The sequence below is a fragment of the Engraulis encrasicolus genome, chromosome 23, assembly GCF_034702125.1.
Source record: "Engraulis encrasicolus isolate BLACKSEA-1 chromosome 23, IST_EnEncr_1.0, whole genome shotgun sequence".
NCBI classification, from domain to species: Eukaryota; Metazoa; Chordata; class Actinopteri; order Clupeiformes; family Engraulidae; genus Engraulis; species Engraulis encrasicolus.
The window spans coordinates 19,942,327-19,948,691 of record NC_085879.1 but is presented as its reverse complement, the minus strand read 5'-3'; positions in this window follow the sequence as shown (position 1 = coordinate 19,948,691).

Below are 6,365 nucleotides of genomic sequence, written 5' to 3'. Positions count from 1 at the left end.
CCCATCACCCCCACCAGCGTCCATCCTATCCACTACGCGCTACGGCCCCATCATGAATTGTTCTGACATACAAGTACCCCCACCCCCACCAGCTTCATCCTCCTCCACCACCCCATTGGCAGCACCCTTGGTCAGTGTTGCCAGATTGGGCGGTTATTCGCCCAATTGGGCTGCTTGGGAAGGCCGTCTGCGGGTAAAAACTGGAAAGATTAGTCAATTGGCGTTTTTTTCTGCAGTTTTATGCCCAAAGAAATCAACGCAATTTGTTGAAATTGGGCGGAATTTAGCGCATTTTGGCGTTTTTTGATAACCTTTTGGGCGGGATTTCATCAGACACATCTGGCAACAGTGCCCTTGGTCCTGGGTAGCATCCGAGCCTGGTGAGTGGCAGCAGGGGGAGCGGGATAGGGTGTAAACTGGGACTCACCAGGGGCTTTTTTTTTTGACGGCTCACCAAGGACTCTTTTTTTTCAACCTATTAATATTCTGTAGAAGGGGGACAACGAGCTGCGCCCAAATGGATGATGGACCCTTTGTTGATACTGGAGGAAATAAAGTGAATCTAAGACCTCTGCTATTCCTTAGGCGTGTACACAGCCACAAAGCCCTATGTCACCACACACCAGACACCACCCAATCAGAAGGCTATAAGTTTGATTTTCAAATCTTAGTTATATGGGCCTGACCTGTACTTCTAATGTAGAGCCCAGCTATTGTATGATTTCTGTCCATGTCATAATGTTACAAACAGTCCAATATTGGTTATTATATAATTAATTACACAATACAATTCAAAAGTAGTATCTCCTGACTTGGGAAGAAAAGAGTCTCGTTTGCAAACAGGGTCACATGGATCTGGACTGTGGACAATGACCTCTCTCTATCCCGTAGGTGTTTAGACATTCTGGCAGTCGGCATGACGTCAGAAGCCAAGTTGTTTTGGGGGAATGTCATTTCACTGATGCGCTGATTGGTTGTAAGTGTTAGGGAACAAAATACGCCTTGTGAGTTGGCTTTCCCACTCCCAAGCAATGCGTTGCTGAGAGATAGTAGGAAAGTACACGGATACTTGACCGCAAGAGTGGGAGGGTTGAGGTGCCATCCCACAAGTAATAAATTAAGTACCTGTTTCATGTGTTTTCCCAGGTGAAAAAGTGGTTCAATTTAGTACAATAAAAGCATGACTGAAGTATACTTAGCATGTGAAAAGTGCACTCGTGCTTTTTGTGGTAAGAAAAAGTATGTTTACAATATGCTTATTTAAAGTGTACTTAAAATAGATGCAATTAAGTTGCTCTCAAAGAAAGTACACTTAGCGAACCATACTTCAAGTGGACTTCGAAGATGTTTGGCTAAAGTGTATTTAGAGGAATATACTAATAGTGTTCTAATAGTGAACTTACTAAAAGTGTATTTTTTAATAACATATTGCAATTGTACTTTTTTAAAGTGCAATATGATTACACTTCACCCAAATGTCTTTCAAGTGTGATTTTCTATAGTGCGCTTTAAAGTAAATCGCTTTAACATATTACAAGTACACTTTTTCTAAGTGCACCATGATTGTACTTCACCCAAATATCTTCAAAGTGTGCTTACACAAAGTGCATTTACCCATCATGCACCATCATACATGTCCCATCATGCAATGCACTTCTTGGAGTTAAATTTCTCAAACAGAAAGCCATTTATCCTGAAGGAATATTTTTGGTTTGCATGAAAATAACCAAAGGAATATTTTTGGTTTGCATGAAAATATTACTCATTGTTATATTCTGTGTTTATTGTAGGAGTTTTAAAATTTTAAAGTGGTACACAAAAAATGGCCATGTTCCCACCGTTATTATGATGGTCACGTATATGTTCTGGTATATATAGGCTCACACTTCCCATGCTTTCATGGTGGGAGGTAAGTTGGAACTAGTTGTTCAAACAAAGAATACTGAAGAGGGTCAGCATTAGTGGTCAATTCAAGTGATCAACTGCAGGAAGGTCGATCAAGATTGAAATAAAGTGAAATGTGTATCTGAAATCTCTGTAACAATGCAATGATTGTAAATGTCAGTCGTGCTAGGTATGCATACTGTATCACTGCTGTGACATACAGTATGGCTGTGTGTAATGTACAAGCGCTGAGGACCAGCATGGATTATAGTATTACATGTATATTATTTCATGTACTTGGGAGTGTACTGTAAAAATATACTTCAAGCATACCTGTTATATATTTACAATACTTAATATGATACACTTTTTACAGAATTAAAATGTTCCAATTTAGTCCAAAGAAGCATAAAGTTAATATACTTGTATTGAACTTCTAGTAACAATAAAATGTTATAGAAGTGTACTCAAGCACACTCTTAATGCCATACGAATGCATGAAAAGCGTGTTTTGGAGCATACTTTCAAAAGTATGCTTGTAGTGCACTTAAAGTTGTCCAAAAGCGGTGCCAATTTAGCATCCTCATGTGTGCTGCAAGTGTGCTGAAGTACTGCTTTAGTAGTGCTTCAGCGCACTAATAGTGCAATGAAGCGCACTTTCAATCGCCGAAAATAGTACACTTTGTACTAAGTACGGTAAAAAAAAGTACACTTTAAGTATATGGGTTTTTCACCTGGGTAGGATTGATCCACTTGGTCTAGATGGAATATCAGTTGGGATTCAGTTGGCAGGTGAAGCTTTCTTTTAGTGGTACTGTTTTGATGAATTCTGTTTTTTGCCCCTAGCAAGCATACTTGTTGTTCTCCAACAGTTTATTTAGTATGCTTGCCCCTAGCAAGCAAACTAATTGTTCTCCGGCAGTTTATTTGTATGCATACTATGTTCTCTGACAGTTTATTCTTCATAATCTACATTCTTCCATTTCACCTCGGGTCTATGGGCTTTGAATCGTTGCAGCGTTTGAGATAAAGTCTCGGTTCGAACGCCAAAACGACTGGCTCGAAAAGGGCTCAGGGTGGTACATTTTTCGCTGACCTACCCCCTTTCATCCGTTCACCAGACTTGTTTTTTTCTCCGATTTCCCTCTGTTATTCCCTTCATTGAAATGAATGGTAGAATGTTCAGACTGATGATGTCACAAGCCCAGGCAGTTAGAGTAAGAGGTGACCTGTCCTCGGTTTTTAGATAAAATAAATTAAACCGCTTCACCTATCGGCTAGGTAAAGGCATTGCCAGAGAGGTCTTGGCTGTGACTGCAAACTGTGTTAAGATCATTAGTCAACTCTTAAAAATGTTTGAGAGACAGCTGTTTTAAAATCCCTATGAGGTAACCCCATTAATTTAGAAACAAATGTGTGAACAGCTCAGTGCATAGGCCTGAAGATGTCCACATTTATGACTGAACCATTTGGCTGAGAAAAGTGATCTAAGCTTTGACATGGAGAGCAGGGTTATGATATTTATATATGTGTCAAAATCATTTGACAACTTGCAAAACTTTTGGAGATATGACAGTGTAAAAATAAGGCTGCACATATTACTCAGCTATTGACTGCCAAACTGTCACCTTTAGAATATTCATGCACACACACACACACACACACACACACACACACACACACACACACACACACACACACACACACACACACACACACACACACACACACACACACTGCGTTGTAGAACTTTAGAACTCTGCTGTCACCTGGGCAACGGTGGCTTAATAATGTTGCTGTGGCCATACAGCAAGTGGCAGTGGCCTACTGGGTGGGGTGTTGGTCTGTCAGATGGTTGCAGGTTTGAATGCCACCCTTACCTCTCCCTACCCACCCATTGCTGAAAGGCACCTGAAGCATCCCCATACATGTGTGCAACAACACACACACACACACACACACACACACACACACACACACACACACACACACACACACACACACACACACACACACACACACACACACACACACACACACACACACATACACACACACACACACACACACACACACACACACACCTCTCTCACTCTCTCTGTGTGTATATGTGTGTGAGAGAGAGAGTGAGAGATTCATGCTGAACCTCAGTTATAAGAGGGTTGTTTATTAAATGACAGATTCTTGAACTGTTAGGCTAATTAAGATTATCAGTCAGATCATATATTGTCATCGTGATGTTGTTATGATTTAGGCTTAGTTGAGGGTCTTTTTATTGCTTTTTTCAGCAAACAGTAAGTAGGATAGCTGGCTATTCCTGTGGAAAAAGGCTATAATAGACGACCACCACTGGCTGCATTGTGCCAGATGCAACGTAGGGTTAAGGTGTCAGGGGACTACATGTCACATTTCATCTGTATTCTGGGTCTGGTTTAATGCAATTTACTGCTGGGTCTGCTCCTGGTTCACCACAGATCTAATCACATCCTCTGTTTATTACGTGACAGGAACTCATCAGACCGTCGCTCAGAATTAATCATTCCGTTTGTAACTCACCCCTGAAACAACACAGAATCTCAGTGTCGAGGATGAGGCCAGATTTACGCGGATATAGACATTATTTCACACTGCAAAACTGATAGAATGACTAATCATAGCTAAGGAGAAGCCCTAAACAGTGGCTGTCTATATTGCAGTGCAGAATTTGGATGGCCATCCAGTACAGCTGCATGCACATACACAAGCTTGCACGCACACACAGCCCTTCACTCGTTGAAAGACAAAGGATCAGTCACCCCGAAGCTGATCACAGTTGCTGACATAGGCCAATGCCTGATCATAAGCCTCAGAGGCAGTACGGAAAATAATATATAACATGCATTATATGAAAAAATGTTGGGCATTTGAAAAACATTCAATTCTCACTACGATATAAGAAAATATTTCTGTGGATTTTTAACACAAAGTACTATGACACTTGTGGAATGTTTGACTTTGAGAATCCTAGAACCCAGAAACACGCAAAAACAGATTTTACTCTACAATGATCAGCATTCTTTGGAAGATCCATTATCCCAAGCCTCCCAGCGTTCCCGGCACTTGGGTTGAAAGTGTGCCAGTACTACGGCAAGTCCCCACCCTCCAAAAAAACAAACACATTTTAAAAAAACACACTCAACTCATGTCAAAGCTTGAAAGCACTGTGTTCATATTTACGTTTACCAAATAATGTAAACTTTATTGGTTATTATTTTCTTTCTTCTCTGACTTTATGAAAATGAACATCATACTGTTGTAAAGAATAGGCAGACATACCTGAGGAATGAAAGGAACAGCCCTCAGGATGAGAGTGACCCAGTAGAAGAAGAGGAGGAATGTGTACGAGCTGTGATGAGTCACCCTTCTCCTGTGGAAGTCAAGTGACTCAGATTACAAAGACTGCGCAGACATATGATCAAAGTGAAATCCACCATGAAGGTCTTAACGTCAGGCCAAATATCAGTGATCCCACAGTATGCGCGGTAGGCATACAGGTTTCAGGGAATTACGGAGAGTGTAGTGTATGTCTGAGTGTAATACTGAGAAATAGTTGTTCTTCCAGTGTTCCAATGAAGAAGTTGACACTGGATAGATAGATTATAGGCTGACCCAGAAACCAGATGTAATAGTGTGTGTGTGTGTGTGTGTGTGTGTGTGTGTGTGTGTGTGTGTGTGTGTGTGTGTGTGTGTGTGTGTGTGTGTGTGTGTGTGTGTGTGTGTGTGTGTGTGTGTGTGTGTGTGTGTACTGTAGTCAATGCATTTTTTTGTTTTTTGTTTCTAAAGAAAGTGGACTGACTTGTTTGTCATAACTACTGCATTAATCATGTAACATCAATTGGCATTCATTTAGACTAGCATATTACAACAATCTGGTACAGTTCACAGGATTTAAGACCCTAGAACCCAGAGTGTGTCAAGATTATTTTATTTCATATACAGACCAAAGGGAGACTTAACTGCAGTTAGTGAATGTACTACACCTATGTGAGATTTTTAGTTGTTTATTTCCAGAATCCATGCTACCCATTCACTAATGTTACCTTTTTCATGTATACTTACCACCACCATCAAATTCAAAGTATTCATAAAAAAATGCACTTTTCATACGTGAAAAGGGGGATCTTCTCCATGGTCCGCCATTTTTAATTTCCAGAAATAGCCATTTTTAGCTGCAAAAATGGCTGTACTTGGGCCATACTAGAAAATGTTACTTTATTACTTAGTAAACTTTCATGAAAAGATCAAAGTTGGCAATAGGCAATGAGCAGCATAGTTGCAGTACCTTTTTTGGCCATTCCCTGTTCAGTGTACATTATTTACAATTAAAAAGTTACAACTTTTAAAGGCCTGGGAGTATTCCAAGAATATGGTTGTAATAAACCAGAGTGATATAAGTTAAACTACAACAGGTGGTAATCCCGCTGATAGATGGCACACAGGAA